We start from the raw sequence: 25260 nt of genomic DNA, 5'->3' as shown, positions 1-25260 counted from the left end.
GTCTGTTGACGAGATCAGAACTATCTTCATGATCCAATCACTTCCTAAACATCTCTAACACTGCTGCATCAAGAAATAAGCCTTTGGGGGCCGGGGGGATTTAGCTCAGTGGTTTCGCCGCCTTCTGCTCATGCGCAAGGATCTGAGCTCGCTCCCCGGTACCAAAAAAAGAAAAAGAAAAAAAAGAAAGAAGCCTTCAACACATAGGCCTTTTAGGGTACATTTAAGATCGAGACCGTGTAGATTTCCTGTCATTAACAACATACTAGAAAGTAAATCTACAAAGTATTATAATAATTTCCTTACACAGAGGTTGTATACTATTTTAGATTAACAGCACTCCTTTTTAGCAGCATTTTATTTTTAATGTGATTGATAAATAATCATTTGGTAAGTTACTCTTGCTAACAATTTTTCTGAATATATAAATGTAATTATTTTTGTATATTAATTTTATATTCGTGTATATTACATTTCCCCTCACTGAGACAGAATACTGGACAACAAAACTTGAAGGAGAAGCAGTTAATTTGGTTGATGAATTGAAAGGATTGAAATTCAGTCCTATCACATCTCACTCTCGTCAACTTCATACCCCAACATATCTTCTTAAATGACATTAAATTCCAAATAAACACAATAACAACTTAATAACTCTATGTAATATATTACAACTGTCCTGTGTACAATGGAGAGGCAATAATCCCTTCTCCAAAGTCTCAGAAGATCCACCATTTTTTAAAAGTCCAAGTCAGTGTCTCTTCTGAGACTCAAGACAAACTCTTGGTTCTGAACTAGTGTAAAAGAAATCAAAAACAAGTTACGTAATTGCAGGTTACAATCCACAGAGCAAACATTTCCATTTTAAAAAGGAGAGATAACAAAAACCTGCTCCGCTGTTCCATCAACAGATGCAGAACATATCTGGTATATGAAGCAGGGAGATAACAAGAGGCACCTGAAAGTAATTAAACAGCAAATTTCTGTAAAATATGATGTATATTAGGGAATGTTGAGGATGAGCAGGATTCTGAGGGAAGATGAGAGGATTGTTTAGAGGGGAGGGGAGTGTGGGAAGTGCTCTGGCAAAGGGAAGTCCACAGACAGGACAGCCAGGGGACCTGGAAGAGGCTGAGCCAAAGAGGGAGTCAGAAAGATTCAGTGAAGGATGAGTAGATAACCAAGGCCAAGACACCTGGAGGCTTAGTAAACAAAGGCCTCATTAGACTGGCTTGCTTAAAGTTATAATTAATGATGCTTGCAAAAGTATACCTGCTACATACCTCCAGCTCCTATAGGTCAATTTCTACATCAAACTTTCCTGATTGTAACCCCATGGATTGATCTCAACGTGGCTGAGAGGTAGTCATTTTTATGTATAAAAAAAACTCTAGAAAAAAAAAAGTTGCTTTGGCAACACTTTTCAAGCATCCTCCCAAGTTCATTTGCCTGGGAGCTTTTTGGTTCTGCTGTGAAATAAATGCTGCTTTCTGCTTTTGCTTTATAATAAATATTTTTGCTCAGTCCTCTTTTGACTCTCTCCCTTGTAATTTTTTCTGGGTTAAGAGAAGAATCCACTACTAGGACAGTAATATCTTTTGGCACCCAACATGAGGCTCAGGGAATCAGTCCTTTCTTTACTCTCTGCTTTGTATTTCTTTATAGGCTGAGAGAAGAACCCACCAGGTGGGCAGTAACAGGAGGAATACTGAAACCCAGCAGGGCAAACATTAAGTCCTGTAGCTCTGCATCCAGTATGGTGTAAGGTAGCATATGGTGGTAAAATATGAGTTCCAGGAAACTCAGATGGCCTCACCTCATGACCTTGTTAGTTGCAGCTCACACGGCCTCTCTCTTGAGTTGGCTCCACACATAACTTGCAGCTTTCCATCCCAAATTTTCTATGTTTGGGGTGTTCCTGACTCCCTGGCATCTCTGTTGCCTAAATAATGGGCTGCCTTGAAATTTCCTCTGCCAGATCAATTATTCTTTCTCCTTTAAACTTGGTTACCTGAAAAGTCTCCAGATATGGGGAAAATGTAGACAAATTTTCTGTCAGAACATAACACACATGGCCTCAAATCCAATTACCAATGGAATCTTTGTTCAGAGCTGAAATCTCATGGGTCTGGCCTTCACTGTCCTCCTTTCTATCACCATTCTGGTCATCTGAACTAAGACCAAAATCATCTCTTAAGTTCTGCTTACCTTTGGCTCTGTTGATATGGTGTATTACATTTATTGATTTGCATATGTTAAACTATTCCTGCATCCCTGGAATGAATCCTACTTGATTGTGGTGCATAATCCTCTTGATGATTTGCTCATTCTGTTTGCCAGTATCTTATTGAGGATTTTTGCATCTATGTTCATTAGGGAGATCTATGTAGTTTGCTTTTTTGGTTGGATCTTTCTCTTGTTTTGGTATTAGGATAATACTTGCTTTCAGGAATGATTTTTGGAGTATTGATTCCCTTCCTATTTTAGTAAAGAATTTGAGGAGAATTGGCATTAGATCTTTAAATTTCTTGTAGAATTCAGCAGTGAAACCATCAGGACCTGGAATTTTCTTTGTTGGCAAGTTTTTAATTACATTTTCAATTGCAATGGCTGATATTGGATTATTTAGAATTTAATATCTTCTTGTTTCATCTTTGGTAATTCATATGTATCTAGGAATCTGTCCATTTCTTCAGCATTTTCCATCTTATTAGATTCTCGAAATAGGTATTGATGATCTTCTGGATTTCCACAGGATCTGTTGTGATTTCACCCTTTTCTTTCCTAATTGCATGAATTTGGGACTTTGCTTTTTTTTGATAAGGTTAGTCAAAGATTTATCAATTTTATTTAATCTTTCAAAGGACCAAATCTTCAATTCATTGATTCTTTGTATTGTTATCTTAGTCTCAACTGTGTTATTTTCTGCTCTGATCCTTATAATTTCTTCCCTCATGTGAATGCTCATCAACTGACGAATGGATAAAAAAAGATGTGGTTTTTCTATACAATGGACTCAGCTGTAAAGAAGAATAAATTTGAGGCATTTACAGCTAAACAGATGCACCTTGAATCTATATTCTTAAATGAAATAAATCAGACACACATATATATTGTCTTGTCTCTCTGGTATAAGAAACTGAAAGTATAAATAGGGACCAAAATGTAAAAAAGACAATGTGAAATTTTAAAAAATGCTCAAAAGGAAGGGGGAATTACAGAGCGAGGAGGAGGAAAGGAAGGAAGGAAAAAGAAAAAAATGAGAAAAGAAGAAAAAAGGAAACAGGGCTTTTGTAAATAAGGAGGGGAAAAGGGGTTGAAGGGAAGGGAGAGGAATGGGACAAAAAAGAGGAATCAAGATACATCATGTACAGGTACAAATTCCCTATGAGGAATGTGATCATTATGTATATCTAAATTCTACCAATAAAATTAAAATTTAAAATAATATAAAATTGTGCATGAATAATAATAATAATAAAGTTCTGCTTACCACATAATAGGACTTCTTTAGCCAGCATCTCCAAACTTTTCTGAAGTACCCTCACATAAACGAGTTTTAAAGTTTTCTGAAACTGCAACAGGTATAATCACAACAATGACCCATTTCTTCAATATCATTTTTTTTCAATATCAATTAGTCAGATTTCTAGTTGCTGAGATACAATGTCTGCCTTCTACATCTTAAAGAAGTTCAGTTTAGCTCATGATTTCAAGGGATTAAGTCCATGGCTAGTAGGCCTCAAGGCAAGAAGCTCATAGTGAAAGTACATAGTGGAACAAAGCTTCTTAGTTCATGGTGGCTGGGAAGCAGAGTGGGGGAACAGTGCCAGAGTGGAAAGGTTGAGGGATCAAACACAAACTCCTAAGGTCTCACCTTCATGACCCACCCATAAGTGTGTTTCATCAATCCCAAAGATGGGGACTGGGGATTTAGCTCAGTGGCACTGAGCTGGACTCGCAAGCGTAAGGTCATGAGTTCGATCCCCTGTACTGAAAAAACTAAAACAACAACAATCTGAAGTATGGATCACAAAGCAATTATATTGACATTCCACCCTGATTACCATGTCATCAACCCTGTGATGATATCATTATATCTAATTCCTTATCTAGGTGACTTTTAAGATTTTCTATTTAATAATCACCACCTGCAATAAGGAAATTGGTAATCTTCTTTTCCAAATCATATACTTCTTTTTTTTGTTAATGTTTAAGAAAGGATAATATTGAAAAGAAATGATAGCAGGCACCCAAATTCTTATACAAATCTTGAAAGATATGAGATTTCCTTTTAATTTTTCATCAAATTTGTTTATTAGTATATATTTTCAGTACATAATGATTAATTCATTGTGGAGTTGGTGTATGAACATAACACATCTTTATTCTTTTTTATTCCCTTTCCTTTTCTTGCATATTTTTAATGAATTAAGAAAGATGCTTTATCTTAATAATTTATTACTGTTTTATACTGTATTTTATCATATTAAACATATTGAAATGATCATATGATTTATTCTTTTTTAAATTTGATAATGCCATGTGATGATATACTGATGTCAAATGACACCTGGATGGCTGAGATAAATTCACCTTAAAATAGTGATATATTACTTTTCATTATATGGCTGGTGTTCATTTGTTTACATTTTATTTAGAATTTTTTCATATATATTTAATGTGTTTGATTTGTAATTTTCTTTCTTTTCCTGTCTTTGTGAGATCTTTGTAACTGTTTTGCTACCATTATAAAATATGTTGGTTAGTGTTATCTCTATTTTCTTTAGAATATAGATTTATTCCAAATAATGATTCTAATTGTTTCTTGAATAATTGGAGAACTTAGATATAAATCCATGTCCATGAGAAATTAAATTTATACAGTGATTTATAACTTCAGATATATTTCTTTCCTTTATTTGAGGATTACTTAGAGTTTTGGGAATTTTTACTGTCACTCTTGATAAATTATATTTTTGATAAGTTTTCCATTTTGTCTAAATTTTCAAATATGTTAGTCCAAAAGTTTTTAATACTATTATTCTTTATCTAATTTTTGCTTTATTTCTACTTCTGTCTTTTCTACTTCTAATATCTTGTGACATTTTCGTTTTTAATGAATCTTGCTGATCTATATATTAATCTTACAAGTAAATTAAAATCAACCTTGGGTTTTGTTGATCATCACTATTATCTGTTTATCAGTCCCATTCTACTTTGTTTATTTTAGTTCATTTGTAATTCTTTAAATTTAAAAACACTTTAATACTTAACTCATTATTTTCAGGTTTTCTTCTTTCTATAATCATTAAGGGTATGTGTGAGGCAGAATAATGACTTTCCAAAGATGTGCACTTTCTAATCCCCAGGAACTGTATTCATTATTATTGTCTTACATGTAGAAAGAGAATTGGGATTGCATTTGAAATTAAGGATACTAATCAGCTAATATTCAAAGAGCTTGTTCTAGATTATCTAGTAGGGTCCACTCTAATTACATGACTCTTAAAAGAGAAAGAGAGAAGCAGAAATGTGGTTGTAGATGAGAAAATTTACCAGTAGCTTAATTATTTGTGAGTCTATACAATATTTCTGACCTACAGAATAAGTAATCAACAAGTAAGTAAATTAATCAACACCATGGTAATTCATAATAGTAGCACTTCATAACTAATATCACCTATAGATTCCTCTTCAAGTATGACTAGTAGTATAACTCATTTTAAAATATATCTTCTCTTACTATCTAGTTACACAATTTTAGAATTTTACTTATGGCTTCCTTTTCATGTATACATTATTTAGAAATGTTTCTAGATATATCATATTTTCTAGATATATCAGTTTAATTCTTGATATATTTTTCATTGAGTTCTTATATTTTGATCTGATTATTATTATGAATGATATAGTCGTAATTTTGTTTGAAAATAATATGAATTTTTAAATAAAGTACACTGTACCTATGTACAAAATGAAGTTTATTGCCTGAGTTTTAAGGTTTCTATATTTAAAATTATTTTAAGAGCTTTATGTATAAATAACATATTTTTTCATGATCCCATTACAGTATATGGCAGATATGCTCACTTCTTTCTGTAGTTCTAATAGTTTTTTAAATTTATATATTTTGATGTTATGGTATTTCTTTGATTCTAATTTAAATTATAACACTTTCTTGATGATTTGAAATTAAGCAGTAATACATTACCATGGTGCCTCAGTTCACAAACTTAATTCATTTATATTGTTTAGTATATGTGCTGCCAAAGCGAGCACTCGTTTACATTGTTTAAATATATACACTGCTTCCTTTTGTGTATGACTAGCCTGTTAGAGGTTTTCTATTTTGTTCATTCAAGCTTTCCATATTACAATGTTTTCAATTTGTTTCTTATCAACACTGACTACCTATATTTTGTATTTTTAGTGATTTTAATCATTTTTACTTACAATAATTAGTTCATTTACATATATTCAATTTCTTATATATTTTCACTTTAATACCATGATGGTTAATCTTTATTATAGACTTGACTGGACTGAAAGATCCATTAGTGAAGCATACTTCTGGGTGTTTATGTGAAGGCATTCCAAGATGACTGGCTGTGGGTCAATAAAATGAGTGGGGAACATACTCCCTGAATGTGGGCAACATTGTCCACCAGGCTGAGGGCACATTCCCCTGAAGGAACAAAAGGAGAAAAAGGAAAAACCTTGCAAATGTCCATGGAGAAACTTGCAAAATTTCCATCCAGAATTTTGTTGTTTTTTTATTGGGAGGACAGCTCTAAGTATCTATCTTGTTTTACTGCCAGCAATAAAATGTAGGCACGTTTTTTGTTATCCTCAGACTCTAGATTCTTCAATCTTTGATCAAGAACCTATGCCAATGACTCTCCAATGGACTTCCAGGCTTTGAACCTTGCTTGGACTGGGGCTGCTTCATGGATCCCTCTTATTCTGAAGCTTCTTGAACTCAGTAGATTCTGGTTTATTTACCTCTTCAGCTTACAGGTGGCCATGTGGGACTATCCAGTCTCTGATCATATAACCTAGTCTAATAAATCCCTTCTTATAATTACATATATTTACCAACTGCACACAAGGAATGTAAACATTGTGTACTGTAAATATGCGCTAATAAAAAAAACTACAAAAAATAGAAAAAATTTGATTTTCAGTGGATGTAGACTGTCTTAAAAATTATATATACATTCATTAGTTCTGTTCCTCCAGAAAAAAATCCTAATACAAATATCCTCTTATTTTTATGTTCTCTAATTTTCCCATAGTTTGCAAAGTGAGTTTCCTATTAAGTTCCCCACTGCTTTCCCACACATTACTCAATTCACACACATGGAAATTCAAGTTCATTAGATTTTGCAAAGGTCTTCCTGCTTGAGTCACTTTCTTTCACTCCGTTAATGGTCTCATTTGTACTTCGTTGCCAGCTCTTGGGCTATATATATATTTGGTACTGGGGATTGAACTGGGGCCCTTGTGGTTTCAAGACAGGCAGTAGAACCACTGAACTAAATCCCCAGCCCGTCTTGAGCTATATTTTTAAAATGTCCATTCAGCATTTTTTCCCCATTAAGTTTCTCGGTATATTTTAGGTATAAAATACAGCTACATTCATCATTGGGATCTTGTACCATTACATGAGTATCTTGGTTCTTATTTTTTTCCCCATTCCCCTGTCTTCCCTTCACGCCCTCCACCCTTCCCTATTTGCAAAGACTTGGTTTCCATTTTTTTCCTTTTCTCATATTTTTTCTTTTCCCTTTTTCCTTTCGCCTACCCCTCCCACTTCCCCTGCTCCTTTAGACCTTTCTTCATATTACACAATATCAATTATACATTTTTAAATTACAATATCAATATCTAGGAGACATTACCACAGATTTTACAGAATATCAAAGCATAATACAAAAATCTTTTTTGAGATAAATTTGACAATTTATAAGAAGTACCTTGGAAGACAAATTAATGAAACTAACTCTGGAGGAAATATAAAATTTGAATAGCACCTATTAAAGAAAATATATTCCTAGCTTGAAAACCTACCTATATGACAACAGCAGGCTCATAAACATTTTAACTGATAAATTATATCAAACAATTAAAGTAGAAAAAAGAAGGAACACTTCTCCCCTCATTTTAGGAAATCAACATTGTGCTAATCCTAAAACTGGATAAAGATAATAGAAGAAAAAAGTATGAACACTGATAGAAATATGTTTAACAAAACAAACTATTAGAAGTCAGATCTGGCAGGATGTAGAAAGTGGTTTTGTTATAGGGATGGCGGTGTTGGTTCAGCATTGGAAGATCCACCCCCAAAAGTCATCATTTAAACAGAGGAAAGGAAAAAGCCATATGATCCTGTCACTAGTTGGAGAAAAAGTATTGGACTAAATTCCACAGCTGTTCATGGTAAAAGCTATCAGGAGACTAGAAGTAGAACAGAACCTTCTCAACAGATTGAAGACATGTACTCCATACTTCCAGCGAGAATGCCTTGTATGAATTGAGAAGATACAATGCTTTCTCCTTAAGATGGGGAACAAGGGCAGATATGCTTACTCTTTATCTGTCCATTAAACTTTGAAACCTAGCCCCAAACAAAATAGTCTGGCAATAAAATGACACAATTAGGAAAGGACTGGCAAGGTAGAAGCAAAATCTTTATATGTAGATGAAATGATCATCTACAGAGAAAATACTAAGAAATCTCTAGGAGCCCCTAGAACTTGTATTTGAATTTAGCAGGATTAGAAAACACAAGGTATATATAAAAATTCAGGTCTGTGTATACTTGCTATAAATGAAAAACTGGATATTGAAATTTAAACGTTATGTAGAAGTACAAAGGACCTAGAAAAGTTAAAAAACAAAAAACAACAAACAAAAAATAAACAAACAAACAAAAGCAATGTGGGAAGATGTTTAGTATCTAATTTTAAGACTTCTTCTAAAGCTACAGTAATCAGGGCAGTGGTGCTGTAAGGAAAGACATATAGATCATTGGAATACAACAGAGAATCTAGAAATAGAAACACACATATGTGGTCCACTGAGTTTTGAAAGATTATTTAACATTAGCATTTTGTAGAATATAAACTCCATTGAAGAGCCAAGGAAGAGATAGCGTTTTCAGCAAATGGCACTAGAACACCTGGTATCTGTATATAAAAAATTAACCTCAACCTTTATTTCCATACATGAAAATAACTTGAATGGATCTATGAAACTAAATATGAAAGTCTAAAAGCATAAAACTTTAAGAAGAAATTATAAGGGAAAATGTTTGTGAATTAAGGGTAGGCAAGAACTACCTAGGATACAAAAAACATGATGTATAAAAGAAAAAAATTGATAAATGAGATTCTATCAAAATTTAGAACTTTAAATGACATCATTAAAATGAAAAGTAGTCCTTAAACAGACCATATTTACACTGCATTTAACCTATGACCAGAATATATAATGAACTCTTACAGCTCATTAATTGACAACCCAATTAAAAAGTAGGCATGATAAATAGCCAGTATAGCACAAGGAATGGTGTGCAACTCTAGAATCAGAAAAATACTAATCAGTACAATAACAAGATTGAATTCTACACTCATTAGGGAGATGAAGTTAAAAGCTTTAAAAGTCTTGTCATGACTTTTTCTTTTTCTTGGATTCTCCCGCTTTGCATTTAATTTGTCACACCTAATGGATTCATTCTGCTGGGTTTCCTGGGGTTGTGATCCTTATTGTCTTTTCCTAGGGTATTGACTAAAATTTTTTGGAGTGCCGATTTGGTATTCATGAAGTTCCTGAGGTACTCTTTATCATGAAAGTATCTTATTTCTCCATCAATTTTGAAAGATAGTTTTGCAGGGTACATCAATCTGGGTTGGAGGCTGTTTTCCTTTAGGGCTTGAAATACATCACTCCAAGCTCTTCTTGCCTTGAGTGTTTGCACTGAAATGTCTGCTGTGATTCTGATGGGCTTTCCTTTGTATGTGATTTGTTTCTTTTCTCTCACTGCTTGTAGAATTTTGTTCTTCTGTTGGGTTTCTGGAATCCTAACTATTATATGCCTATTTGTAGATTTTTTTTGATCAAGGCTAGCTGGAGTCCTATATGCCTCACTTATCTGTATGTCAAATTCTTTTCTCCTCCTTGGGAAGTTTTCTGCCATCACTTCTGTGAACAGTTTTTTTATGTTGTCTGCACTCTCTCCTTTTTCTTCATTGACTCAAATCAGTCTTATGTTATTCTTCTTTGCATTGTCTAGCAGCTGCTGGATTGATTTCTCATGTTCCTTTACAATTTTAAAGCAATTTTTCTTTTCCTGGTCACTAATTGTAATCTTATCTTCTATATCTGAAATTCTATCCTCACATTGGTTCATTCTGCTGAGCAGACTTTTGATGGAGTTTTTAATCTCCTGGAAATCTGTTTGCATCTGTTTTATGGATTCCATTTGTTTCCTATGTTGGGATTCCATCATGTTCCTCAGATCCTCTATTTTTTTATCTGTGTCCTCTCTAGATTTATTAATCATGTCTTGCACCGTGAGCACAATCTTTCCTGTTATCTGAGTAATTATTTCTGATTTCATTTTTCCCAGATCCTCTTTTGTTGCCAGTTCAGAGAGTCCAGGTGGTTGAGTATTAGATCATTCCATCTCACTTCCCTTTGGGCTCGCTGTAGGTGATCCAGAAGTCTGTTTTTCAGACTTGTTTATGTGTCTTCTTATTTCCATGGTGGGGGGTGGTGGTGCTTCTGGCGCCCACGTGGCTCAGCTTCTCTGCCTTAGGAGCATGGGATGGTGGTGGGGGAGCTTCCTTCCAGGTGCTGGGACTGGCTCAGCTTCTGTCCTTTCAGGATTCTTGTGCAGACTGTCCAATACAATGCATGCAATGCTTGCAGCACAGAGTCTGTGGGCCTAGCAGCCTGTGTTGGTTCTTTGTGGGGGAAGGGAAGTCTCTAAAACCACAGCAGCTCAGCTGCTTCTTTCCAAAGGCAGATGCTGGGAGCAGTGCTAGCATTTTTTTTCAATTTGGAGGATAGACCTAAGTATCTATCCTGCCTTCCTGCCAGCAACAAAAATTATGGAGTTTTTAGACAATGGAAACTTGCATATGCCAATGTTGAAGAAAAATCCTACCATTACTATAGTCAAGAAATCCTTATATTTGACCTTTAAAATATTGGACATGCCTCTGTCAACAAGTCCACCACTGTTAATATCATTGCTGTAGTATAACCAAAGGTATGCTATCTTCTAGAATGATTTCTTCAAAGAACTATACAAAGTCAAAATTCATGAACATCTCCCAAGATTGCAAACCTTCTCACTTAACACAAATAACATTTCCTGTAAAAATGTGCAGCATTTTGTAGGTGATAAACAAATGTCAAATGAATAAATACATTCATAGCTTATTATGCCTTTATTGATATAATACAATGACTACTACCATTCGAGCTATTGTCCTGTGTACTTCTCTAATTGTTTTTTATATTGGACCTTGATCATTTTTCAATAAGAAATTAATTTGGCCTCTAAAGACCATTTCTGCCTAAAAATTAAATGTAGCATTATATATAAATGAGGTTTCTTTTGCTAGAAAAGAAATAATGAGTTTGACATTAGGGCCTTAATGTCAGTGTTTCAAAAATAGTAGACAAGCACGCTGAACAATACAGGATTTTAGTTATGTAGTGTCTCAGAGCAAAGTAAGAAAAGAAAATCACTGAGCAAGAGCTTTCTTTGCAAATATCAACTTTCTCCATAGCAGCATTTGTTTGTTTTATCATTGATAGTTCTTTTTGTCAAATCATTTTCACATTTGTCACTCAGCATTAATTCAGATAAGTGCTGCCCATTTCCTGTACACTGCTGAATTTCTTAATTTCTAGGACTACAGAAACAAGTGACTTTAATTACTTCAATTAGTATTAACAGACATGAAGACTTCTGATGTCATCACCATATGCTGTACCATTTTATAAGTGCTAAAATAAGCTATTTAGGTTAATGTTGACAGTATTGTTCTATACTTAGTATAATCTGCCCCAAATATTCTTTATCTATGAGACTCCTGGAGCCATATGTTCTTGCTAAAAAAATAAAAAGTGATGACTTTGTATCAGGTTAGTAAAGACATTTTGAGGGTGTTTATGAGGCAAAATTCCTTTCTTATACATTGATCCCAATGGTTTCATATGCTTTGTACAAAATGTAATAAGGAAAAACATTCTTTAAATAGACCACTTGGTTATATCTAAAAGGCTTAAAAATCACCACAATTTGAATTATATATAAAGCAAGGCTTGTACTTGCTATATTTGTTCATCACTGTATTTCTTATTATATTGACTTTCCTAGTTCAAAATTATGAAACTCAGAGTATTTTGTTTTTCAAAGATAATTATTGCCATTGTATGTCCTATCAAATGTAGAATTACTCTACAAACTTATTGTGCCCATTAGATCACTTACCTTTGCCAACATCCTTGTATCTCCAAATGTATTAATTCCAACAGTAAAGTGGTGGACTGTGTACACTCGTTGGAATTTTGATTCTTAGAGGTTAGCTCATGGAATGCCCTCAAGTTCTATAAAGTAAGCATTGTCATTATCCCTTTTTTAATGAGAAAAATCTAAAGAAGTTAAATTCTCCCAACTGGCATAAGTAAAATGAAACAATTAGCATTCAAAATCAGTTTTCTTGGATTCTAGAGGCAGGGTCCTAACTATAATACAGCTATTTACTATGTACCTAGTGTTCACTTAAAGGCTTTACTAAGGGTTTTACACAAATCTTTGACTTCATCAATAAAATCTCTAAATCTCAACATCATCTCTAAAAGGACAAGAATAGTTATTTCAGATTCACAAACTAAGATATTGGCAATAAAATGAGGTCTAAATTTCATAATTGTGGAAATTAGAAAGTGAACCCAATTCTGTTCAAAACTTGCATTTTTAATCATTATACCCCTTGTGCAGTAAGCTTTCTCACTATGAACCCTGTTGCATAGACAGGTAATAATGGGAATGGAAATGAAGGGCTAGGCCTTTACCTTCCTACATTTCAGTTCTTGATCTTGTGTTCTTTTTCTATAAATTAAGAATGGACTAGAAATACCTACATTCCATTATAACACAATAATTTATGCTCCCAGGTTTAGATCACTTTAACAAAAAACTATGCCATAACACACTTTATGTGCTCTTCATAATTGTCTTTGTATAAGAAAAATTTGTCTCACTTTTAAGTTTCTTTGTTTCAGCTGTAATTCCATTTTTTAAGCTCCCAGTATCACTAATTTGAAGTTTTTAACTATATTGAAATACTCTAAATGAAATAATCATATTTACATTACAAAACAAATTGTAGCAACAATAGATACTTAATGTGACAAGTTTATATATGCCCTTTAAAATGGATAAAATTGTTCATTTCTACTTTCATTTCAACTTTTAATTTGAGTTCATGTCTATAAAAAAGTGATTCATATTGTTCACTATTTTAAATGTATGAATTGAGGCTTTTTTGCCTTTCTAATCTTGACAATAAGAATTTGGGAATAACACCTTTGAGAATTTATACTTTACCTCCTAATTTAAACATCCTAGTAATAACTAGATAAAATGTTTTCTTGATTTAAACCACTAGATTCATGGCAGGGTTTTTACAGAGTTTCCCCTGGGAAACTAAAACAACTTGCTAGGCATATTTCCATTTTTCCTATACTCATTGTTCTATATATTTTCCCTAAAATACAAAAGAAATTAGATATCTCTACCCTAAATGAAATGTGGCATATTGGATTAGATACTGAAACATTGCAATACAAAATTGAAAAATTCCAAATGTAGTCTGTACTTAGTGTGTCAATATTAATTTTACACTTTTGACAAACATAACATAGTTGTTTAAGATACTGAACATAGGGGTAAGGTATCTCAAGAAAATCCCTGTACTATATCTGTAGTTTCTAAATGCTCTAAAATTATTCTAAAATGTAAAATATATTTGAAAGACTACTTTGACACATTTAGAGCCAGGATGGAAACTTACCTATTCCAATGCCAATCAAACACAAGTTATTTTTATTTCTATCAATCAATCAATCATTCTAAATTCTTTTTAAAAAGGAGGCTTATGATTTAGAAGACATACCATTTACAAAATATATAATCATGAATTCTGAGAACAGCATACCCACAGATTAAAAATACCATGGACCTCTCCACGGTGGCCCATAAAGTGGCAACAGGCATGACTCTGTACTTCTCTAGACTCTAGATACAAAGCCAACTTAACTATTCCAATATATCAGTCAGTTTTTTATTTAACAAAAATAAAGCCTCAGTATTAAAGGTACAAAAAGTATAACAACTGGTGAAAATCTTATATCTTTAAGAATACCTAATATTTATTGAGAATTTCCTACACACCTTAATTTACATGAAAGGAGTGCCATATTCAACCCTCCCAAACCATTTATCACCATTTACACATCAGAAACTGAGTCTCAGAGAGATTTAATAAGTGTTTAAGATCATATGCTTAGTAAATGACAAAGTCTAGACATGAACTCAAACCTTTCAATTCCACTCTACCCTACTGATTTTATTTCAAAGAATTACAGTGAGATAGAGGTAACCCCATTATTCTGTCAAATCCACAGAAAGAACTCTTTTCCTTATACAGTTTGCATGGCATTTTTTACTGTAAAATTTTGCCATGATGGTCTTAATTTTGCACATGTGAAAATTGAGTGTCATATTTTAAAATTTCAATATGCACTCATCTTAGCAAAAGTAACCCAAGTGCACCATTCTCTTGTCCCTCTCCACCTATTACCTGTGCATCTCTGCTTTATCTCAGTTGGCTGCTCTCAGCTGACTGCATTGCCTGGTGTCTGACTGGTTTCAGCCAATAGGAGATACAAATGAATATGAGGATCAGATTAGAGGCCCCCTAGATTTCCTCTCTGTCAAAACACTGCTAGATCTAAATAGTGTTCACAGTGTCTTTGGCCACTGGTTTCATACAAGAGTCTTCTTCTATGACCAGAAATTTTACCAATTTTTGATTATAGATTCATCCTCTTCCAACACTTCTGTGAAATAGTTACTTCACTAAAATCTTTTTAATGTACTTTATTTATTGTGTTACCTGACCCTAACTGATATATCCAATGGCATACTTATTGGTACTATTCATTTATGTTTTCCCCAGTAAGATTTTTGGATTTTAAAGTGGTACTCATCTTCAAAAAAAAGCTAAACATTTTTTTCAAGTTTTCCTCACCCAACACACACACAATCACATTAAGGTCAAAGAATTACTTAAATCAAATTATTTTGAAAGGAAGGGTCTATATGTAGGTAATCCCCAAATTCAAATAAGTTCCTTTTCTTTCAGTTTATGTGGAATTTTTCTCTTCTCAGATTTAAATTTAATTTCACCTAAACTTCATGTCCTGGTATTTGTGTGTGTGTGTGTGTGTGTGTGTGTGTGTGTGCGCACGCGCATGCCAGGGATTGAACTCGAGACCTTGTGCTTACGGGGCAAGTGGTGGAACCACTGAGCTAAATCCCCAGCCCATTCCTGGTATTTTTTATAAATACTGGTCACATGCAGTAGTTTCATTTGATTCATTGATTTCATTGATTGGAAGAATCATAATTATATTTGGTAACTGAGGTGTATTTGGCCTTCCTATTATTACTATTGCTATTGCTTCTCTTAGAAAAAAAATCCCTAAAACTAGATCAAATGCTTATCATTTTCTATTTTCTAGATTCCCCAAAAGATACAGCTATATCAAGAAAATGCAGAACTCATTTGGGAAAATATGTTTCCAAAGCATAGAAAACAAGGGAAACATCTTTTGTCTAAACAATTCTATTCAATTTGTAAACATATCCAGGCAATAATAGGGAGTATTATAATAATTTAGAAAATTGGAACAGTCCTACAGATTCTTCCATTTAAGTATATTTCATATCTCTTTAATAAAAAAATGTTTTATGGGACCCTGCTCAAACTAGGAAAAAAAGACTTCTCTTCATCCTGAAGATCTATTCTTTTTGAACCTGAGGGTACTATTTTGACAAAGGAACATTAAAAAGATTGAATTCTCATTTCCTTGGGTTTTAACAGAAGGCCAAACACTTCAGGTACAACATGTGAGTTGGTAATTATTCCAATATGAAAACTGTAGTCAGAGAAATTATGAGCACAGAGAAGAGTAGAGAAATCAAAGGAAACAAAAAGAATTCCCAAAATTATCTACACTCATTTCTCTGACTGGTTGTAGAGTCACTCTCAAACAACTGATTCAAAGTTCAGCTAACAAACAAAAGGCTAAATTTAGATTAGAGCCACTATCCACAATATAGAGTTTGCAGTAATAATACAAATGATGTAATTGCCTAGTAAACAAAAGAAATAACAATCATTTCTTATATATCATAAACAGTTGCAAAATGAACTTTAACTTGTGCAGACATAATGCCAAATATTCATTTGAATGTTTAAGTTCTTTTTGATTTATCTATGTCTAAATATCTACAAGGCTAGAACTGTAGGAAACCAAGGAGAATAAAAATGCCTGTGTCAAAAGGAGACATGGTGTTTTCCACAGATATAAATTTAGAGATAGAATAGATCAGTAAAGAACATTTCCTTCTGATTTTTTTTCTTTCAGCTGATTTGCAAAGACTTTCTGCTTTGTGATTTGAATGATTTGTAAGACATCTTCAGCTATGAAGAAAAGCAACCAAAAAAAGGAGTCTGCTCTTTTTTCCTTAAAAACTTTTTTTTTGCTAAATATAAAATGCAGACTGTATATGCCTTTGCTTTTCAGATTTGCCTCAGAAAGCCTAGAGTTGTTGGATTTTTCTCATTTTTCTGAGTTCCAAATATGTTGTTTTAGTTTCATTTAAAATAAGTTAGAAATTTTCTCCTTTGATAATTGCAAAAAAGTATTTCTAAAAGAACTAATTACACTAAAGCTGCCCCCAGCACCGAGGAGGAAGTGAGCCTTCCAGGGTGCCATTCCACCGCCCCCAGCACCAAGAAGCAGAGCCAGCCCTAACACTGAGGAGGATCCTTCTGGGCCCCCATACCACTGCCCCCAGTGCCAAGGATCAGAGCTGACCCCAGTGCTGAGGAGGAGCCTTCCAGGCTGCTGTACCAACACTCCCAGCCCCAAGGAGGTGAGCCACATGGGTCTTAGCAGCAGACCCCCCACATCCCCCCATTTAAATGAGAAGACATGTAAATAAGCCTCAAAAACAGACTTCAAACTCAACTAAAGCAAACTCCAAAGGGAAACGATATGGAAAAATCTGATACTCAACCACCTGGACTCTCTGAAATGGCAACAAAAGAGGACCTGGAAAAAATGAAATCAGAAATAATTTCTCAGATAACAGCAGAGATTGGGCCAATAGTGCAAGACATGATTAATAAATCTAGAGAGGACACAGATTAAAAAAAAAGAGGACATGAGGTACATGATGAAATCCCAATATAGGAAACAAATAGAATCCATAAAACAGATGAAAACATATTTCCAGGATATTAAAAACTTCACTGAAAGTTTACTTAGCAGAATGAACCAATGTGAGGACAGAATTTCAGATATAGAAGATAAGATTTCAATTAGTGACCAGGAAAAGAAAAATTTCTTTGAAATAGTAAGGGACCATGAGAAATAAATCCAACAGCTGCTAGATGATGCAAAGAAGAATACCATAAGACTAATCAGAGGCAATGAAGAAACAGGAGAGAGTGCAGACAACACAAAAAAAACTGTTCACAGAACTGATGGCAGAAATCTTCGCAACCAATGGAAAAGGATTTGACATATAGATAAGGGAGTCATATAGGACTCCAATTAGGCTTGATCAAAAAATCTCTACACATAGTCATAAAATAGTTAAGATTCCAGGAACCCAACAGAAGAACAAAATACTACAAGCAGATAGAGAAAAGAAACAAATCACATACAACGGAAAACCTATCAAAATCACAGGAGACTTCTCAAAGCAAACTCTCAAGCAAGAAGAGCTTGAAGTGACATACTTCAAGCCCTAAAAGAAAACAGCCACCAATCCAGATTGATGTACCTTGCAAAAATATCCTTTGAAATTGATGGAGAAATAAGATACTTTCATGACAAAGAGCACCTGAGGAACTTCATGAATACCAAACCTGAACTCCAAAATAATTTAGACAATATGCTAGGAAAATACAATGAGAATCACAGCTCTAGGAAGCCCAGAAGAATAAATTCCCTGGATATGACAAGAAATTAAAGTAAAGGGGGAGAATCCAACAAAAAGAAAAAGTCATGACAATGACAAGTAAATACATATCAGTTATAACCATCAAAGTTTATGGTCTCAGTTTGCCAATCAAAAGAAATAGACTAGTAGAATGGGTCAAGAAGCAAGATCCAACAATATGCTGCTTACAAGAAACACAATTCAAAAAGAAACTCATAGACTGAAAGTTAAAGGGTGGAATACAATACTCCATTTGACAGGAATCCAAAAAAAAGCAGGAGTAGCTATCCTCTTTGCAGATCAAGTGCATTTCAAACCAACACTGATAAAGAGAGACAAAGAAGGACACTACATCCTTGTAAAGAGAACAATCCAAGAGGAAGAGATGACAATCATAAATATATATGCACCAAACACTAGTACACCCAATTATATAAAACAAATACTCAAGGACATGAAAAATCAAATAAGCACTACTACAATAGTAGTGGGGGACTGAAGTACCCCACTGTCATAAATAGATCAACTAGACAAAAAATAAGTAACAGAATAAAAGAACTCAATCAAACTTTTGAACAAATAAACTTAACAGATGTTTATAGGTGTTCCACCCCACAAAATCAGAATACACTTTCCTCTCAGTTGCACATGAGTCATTCTCCAAAATAGACCACATACTCACACATAGAACATGTTTAAGTGAGTGCCAAGGAATTGAAGTTATCCCCTGTATATTATCAAACCATACTGCGATAAAATTAGAGACCAAGAGCAAAAAAACCCTCAAGACTTTCATAAACACATGGAAATTGAACAACACACTTCTGAATAACCAATGGGTCACAGAGGGAATTAAAAAAGAAATCAGACAGTCCCTAAAATTCAATGACAATAACAATATAACATATTAGAATCTACGGGACAAAATGAAAGCAGTCTTATGAGGGAAATTCATAGAAGTGAATGCTCATATAAGGAAAACAGAGCGAGCCCAATTAAACAACCTGATGCTGAACCTCAAGCTTCTAGGAAAAAAAGAGCAGGACAAACCCAAAGCTCATACAAGGGAGGAAATTATAAGGAAAAGGGCATAAATCAATGCAGTGGAGACTAAGAGAATGATACAAAAAAAATCAATAAAGCCAAGAGTTAGTTCTTCAAAAGAATAAACAAAATTGACAAACCCTTAGCCAACCTTATCAAAAAAAGGAAAGAAAAGCCAAAATCCATGCAATTAGTAATGAAAAGGGAGAGATTGCAATGGATCCAGCAAAAATAAAGAGGATCATCAATATCTACTTCGAGAACCTATACGCCAACAACATGGAAAATACAGAAAAAATGGACAGATCCTTAGATATTTATGAATTACCAAAGTTGAACAAAGAAGACTTAAAAATTCTAAATGACACAATATCAATCAATGAAATTCAAAATGTAATTAAAAACTTACCAACTAAGAAAATCCTGGGTCCTAATGGCTTCACCACTGAATTCTACAAGACATTTAGAGAGGAACTACTGCCACTAGTGTTTAAACTCTTAAATGAAATTGAAAGGGAAGCAGTGCTCGCAAATTCATGCCTGGAAGCAAGCATCACCTTGATCCCCAAAGTAGAGAAAGACCCAATCGAAAAAGAGAACTATAGGCCAATCTCACTAATGAACATAGATGCAAACGTCCACACTAAGATACTGGCAAATAAGATGCAGAAAGAAGATCATCAAGAAGATCATACACCCTGACAAAGTGGGATTTATCCCAGGGATGCAGGGATGGTTCAATATATGCAAATCAATCAATGCAATACACTCTATCAATAGAGCCAAGGACAAAAACCACAAGATCATCTCATAGATGCAGAAAAAGCATTCAACAAACTCCAACATCCATTTATGATAAAACACTGCAAAAAATTGGAAAAGTTGGAATCTACCTCAATCTTATAAAAGCCATGTATTAAAACCCAACAGCCAAAATCATACCAAATGGTCAAAAACTGAAATCCTTCACACTAAAATCAGCAACAAGACAAGGATGTCCACTATCACCACTCCTGTTCAATATAGTTTTGGAAACATTAGCCATGGCAATTAGACAAGAGGAAGAAATAAAAGGAGTAAAAATAGGAAACGAAGTCAAACTGTCATTTGGAGATGACATGGTACTCTATATAGAAGACCCCAAGAACTCCACCAAAAGTCTTCTAGACTTAATAATCAAATTCAGTAAAGTAGCTGGATACAGGATCAACACACAAAAATCAATAGCTTTCTTCTATGAACAACAGACTCAGTGAGAGAGAAATAGGGCAAACAATTCCTTTCACAATAGCATCCAAATACTGAAATACATAGGAATCATCATAACAAAAAAAATCAAAGACTTCTTCTTTGAAAACTATAGCACTCTGAAAAGAGAGATTGAAGATGATATCAGAAAATGGAAAAACATCCCTTGCTCCTGGATAGGAAGAATCAACATAGTGAAAATGGCCATACTTACAAAATTGCTATATAGATTCAATGCAATCCCAATTGAAATCTCAGCAGCATACTTCACAGACCTTGAGAAAACAATCCAAAAATTCATTTGTAAGAAGAAGAGACCTAGAATAGCATAAGCAATTCTAGGCAATAGAGACATGGCAGTGGGTATCACAACCCCCAACTTGAAACTATACTACAAAGCCACTGTGTTAAAAACAGCATGGTACTGGCAAAGAAACAGACCTGAGGACCAGTGGAACAGATTAGAAGATGCAGAAAGAAGGCCAGACACACTCAGCCATCTCATCTTCAACAAAGGAGCAAAACACTCTCACTGGAGGAAAGATAGCCTCTTTAATAAATGGTGCTGGAAAAATTGGGTTTCAACTTGCCAATGATTAATACTAGACCTATATCTCTCACAATGTATTAAACTAAAATCAAAATGGATTAAAGACCTAAATATTAAAACAGAAATGCTGAACCAGCTGGAACACAGGTTAGGTAGAACTCTTGAAGATACTGGTGTAGGAAAAGATTTTATGAACAAAACCTCAGTTGCCTGTGAACTAGCACAAACAATCAACAAGTGGGATCTCTTCTTATTAAAAAGCTTCTGCACAGCAAGAGAAACCACCAGCAGTGTGAACAGTCAACCCACAATGTGGGAAAAAATTTTCACCAGCTCTTCCTCAGACAAAGGTCTACTATCTTGAATTTATAAAGAACTTAAAAAAATCAGACCTCCCAAATTTAAAGACCCAATACAAAAATGGGCATCTGAAATGAACACACATTTCTCAGACAAAGTAGAAACAGCAAAGAAACATTTGAAATAATGTTCGACGTCACTGGTCATTTGACAGACCCAAATGAAAACAATGCTGAGATTCTATCTCACCCCAGAAAGAATGGCTGCTATCATGAAATCAACCAACAACAAATGCTGGCAGGGCTGTGGGGAAAGAGGAACCCTGCTCCACTAGTGGTGAGAGTGTCAACTGGTGCAACCACTGTGGAAATCAGTATGGAGATACCTCGAAGAACTAGGACTGGAAGTCCCATTTGAGCCGGCTAATCCCCTGCTGGGTATATTCCCCAACAAATTAAAAGAATCATACCACACTGGCCCACCCTCCTAATAGGGCCCAGGTTCCAGCCCAAAGCAACCGGTGGACTGGGCCACGATGTTGCCCAGAGAGGGGCTAGTGTGCACCACGTGCATCAGCAGAGGTGCGCCCGGCCCGGGGCCAACGTGGGGAAGCCCTTGAAGGGGCTGCTGGATTATGTCTACCCGCGCACCCAGGGGGCTCTTCTGAAAGTGGCACAGATGCACTTCTGTGACTTCTACTGGCTGTGGACTGCATGAGAAGGACCCTGAGAAACCCTCAAGCTTTGCAATGGAGGTAGTGGCTTTTAAAGATGTGGCTGTGAACTTCACTGTGGAGGAGTGAGCATTGCTGAGTCCATCCCAAAAGAAGCTCTACAGAGATGTGATGAGGGAAACCTTTATGCACGTGGCTGCTATAGGAAGAACATGGGATAACCAGTAGATTGAAGAAGAATACAAAAATAACAGGACAAATCTAAGAAATGAAAAGGTAGAGAAATGCTATCCATATAATGCTTGGAAGCAACATGAAGAAATATTCCTTTGGACTGCAGATGCTAATGTGAACATGAAACAAAGTGGTTTAAAACCACCTGAAAACCTAGCCTGCAGAAAATCCCCAACTGGTCATTTATCACTAAATGGGCCCATCAGGGCTCACATCAGGCTGAAGCCATGAGTATTTGGAATTTGACGAGACACTGCATAAATGTAATGAAGATGGTAGAACTTGCGGTGATTTCCAGTCCTTTCAGAAGCATGCAAGGACTACTGTGGGAGAAAAACCCTATCAATATGAGCAGTGTGGGAAAACCTACTCTGATTTTAGTGAAAGAACTCACCCTGGAAAGAAGATCATTGTATATAAGAAAAGTGTGAAAGCCTCCACCAAACTCAGTGATGTTCAAATCCATGAAAGAAAGCACAGTGGGAGGAATCAATATGTATGTAAACAATGTGGGAAAGCTTTCAGTACACACACTAGTTGTCAAGAATATGAAAGAACTCACACTGGGGAAAAACCCTATGTATGCAAGCAATGTGAGAAAGCCTTCAGGAGACACAATCATTGTCAAATACATGAAAGAATTTACACTAGGGAGAAGCCCTTTGTATGCAAACAATGTGGGAAAGCCTTCGCAACACACAGTTACTGTCAAATACATGAAAGAATTCATACTAGAGAGAAGCCCTATGTATGTAAACTGTGTGGGAAAGGTTTTGCTTCTAATGTTTCATTTGGCAGACATAAAAGAACTCACACTGGTCAGAAACCATTTGTATGTAAGCAATGTGGGAAAGCATTCAGTTTACCTAGTTATTGTCGAATACATGAAAGAAATCACACTGGGGAAAAAACCACATGTATGCAAGCAATGTGGGAAGGCATTCAGCAATAATAGTTCTTTTTGTAGACATAAAAGAATTCATAGGGGAGAAAATTCATATGTGTGTAAGCAATGTGGGAAAGCTTTCAGTTCACATACTGTCAAATACATGAAAGATGTCACAGTGGGGATAAACCCTATGTATGTAGAGAATGTGGGAAAGCCTTCACTACACACAGACATTGTCAGATACATGAAAGAACTCACAATGAGAAGAAGCCCTATGTATGTAAGCAATGTGGGAAAGCCTTCACTACACACAGTTATTGTCAAATACATGAAAGAATTCACACTGGGTAGAAACTCTATGTATGTAAACAATGTGGGAAAGCTTTCTGTACACATAGTTATTGTCAAATGCATGAAGAAACTCACACTGGGGAGAAACCTTATGTGTGTAGGCAATGTGGGAAATGATTCAGCACACACCAATATTGTCAAAGACATGGAAGAAATCACACTAGTGAGAAACCCTATGTATATAAGCAGTGTGGCAAAGCATTCAGAAGACATGGTCGATATCAAATACATGAAAGAATTCACACTGGGGAGAAACTTTATGTATGTAAGTAATGTGGGAAAACATTCAGTGTACATGCTTATTGTCAAATACATGAAAACACTCATACTGGGGAGAAACTCTATGCATGCAAGCAATGTGGGAAATGATTCAGCACACACCAATATTGTCAAAGACACGAAAGAAGTCACACTAGTGAGAAACCCTATGTATGTAAGCAATGTGGGAAAGCATTCAGAAGACACAGTCAGTATCAAATACATGAAAGAATTCATACTGGGGAGAAACCCTATGTAAGTAACTAAGCCTATCTTGAAAATCCTGTGACAGTTTCTCATGTAGTGGAGAACAGTACAAATAAATAATATGAGAAGTCTGATGTCAATTATTTCCTCAAATTTTCCAGAAAATACATTCCCAGGTGGAGATATCCTAAAGTATAAATATAAAGTGTTTTTCAGTAAATCACTTGTAAATCTCTGGATTAAGTATCTGTAGTGTTCACTTCAAAAATATTAATTTGACATGGTCCTTTAAAAAAAAATTCTGCCCCAGTCACAAAGATTTGCTGCAATGTTTTCTTATAGAAATTTTAGAGTTTTATAAAGGTTTGTGATCCATTTGACTTAATTTTTTATTAGCAGTAAAGAATTGCTCAAAATGTATTCTTTTGTCTGAATATACAGTTCCAGCATTATTTGTTGACAAAGGATATCCTTTCTCCATTATTTTACATTTTTGTAAAAAAAATCAGTTATAGACAATGTTCCTATGGTTCTATTTCTGGACTCTGTTCTATTCCATTGATCTTTGTGGCTATGCTGAAATTTGAGATTATGTTGAGCCTGTTTGTCAATTAGAATTGCCTCAACAATATTATATCTTTCTATTTATTTAGGTCTTCTTTCATTTCTTAAACAAATGTTTTATAGTTTTTGGTATACTGTAAACTTAGATTTATACGTAATAAATAGTTCTCTTTTTTCCACTATTATAAATAGCCCTGTTCGGTTTTAATTTTTAATCCCTGTTGTTTATTCCTAATACTATACAAATATTTTAAATTGAACTTTAGCTCATGGTTTACTAAACTCATTTATTAGTTCTAGGAGATTTATTTTTTGTAATTTGTTAGGATTTTCTACTTAGATGATCATGTTGTCTACAATAAGGTTTTGTTTCTTCCTTTTCAAAAAAAAAATAATCATACCACAGTGATATATGTGTGCTCATGTTAATAGCAGCACAATTTGTAATAGCTAAAACTTGGAAACAGCCCAATTGCCCATCAACTGGAGACTAGATAGAGAAAATTTTTTTTTATAAAATGGAGTACTACTCGGCCATAAAAAATGAGAAATTAGAGACATTTATAGCTAAATGGATGCACATTGAGGCAATACTCTCAAGTGAAATAAATACAACACAC

At 34.6% G+C, this 25260-nt stretch overlaps 1 long non-coding RNA gene and 1 pseudogene across 2 annotated transcripts in view; one reads left to right on the top strand and one right to left on the bottom strand.

Moving 5' to 3' along the window:
• LOC147827001 (uncharacterized) overlaps positions 1–25260 on the bottom strand; it is a 396363-nt gene that overhangs the window by 172430 nt on the left and 198673 nt on the right. The gene's annotated exons all lie outside the window — the stretch shown is intronic.
• On the top strand, positions 22213–23611 carry LOC147827002 (uncharacterized; annotated as a pseudogene).

This window comes from Heterocephalus glaber, unplaced genomic scaffold, assembly GCF_053883595.1.
Source record: "Heterocephalus glaber isolate CG9 unplaced genomic scaffold, H.glaber_assembly_v1.0 deba00001457, whole genome shotgun sequence".
In the NCBI taxonomy this organism is placed as follows: Eukaryota; Metazoa; Chordata; class Mammalia; order Rodentia; family Bathyergidae; genus Heterocephalus; species Heterocephalus glaber.
Note: the sequence above shows the minus strand (reverse complement) of the source record. Positions and strands in the feature narration are given on the sequence as shown.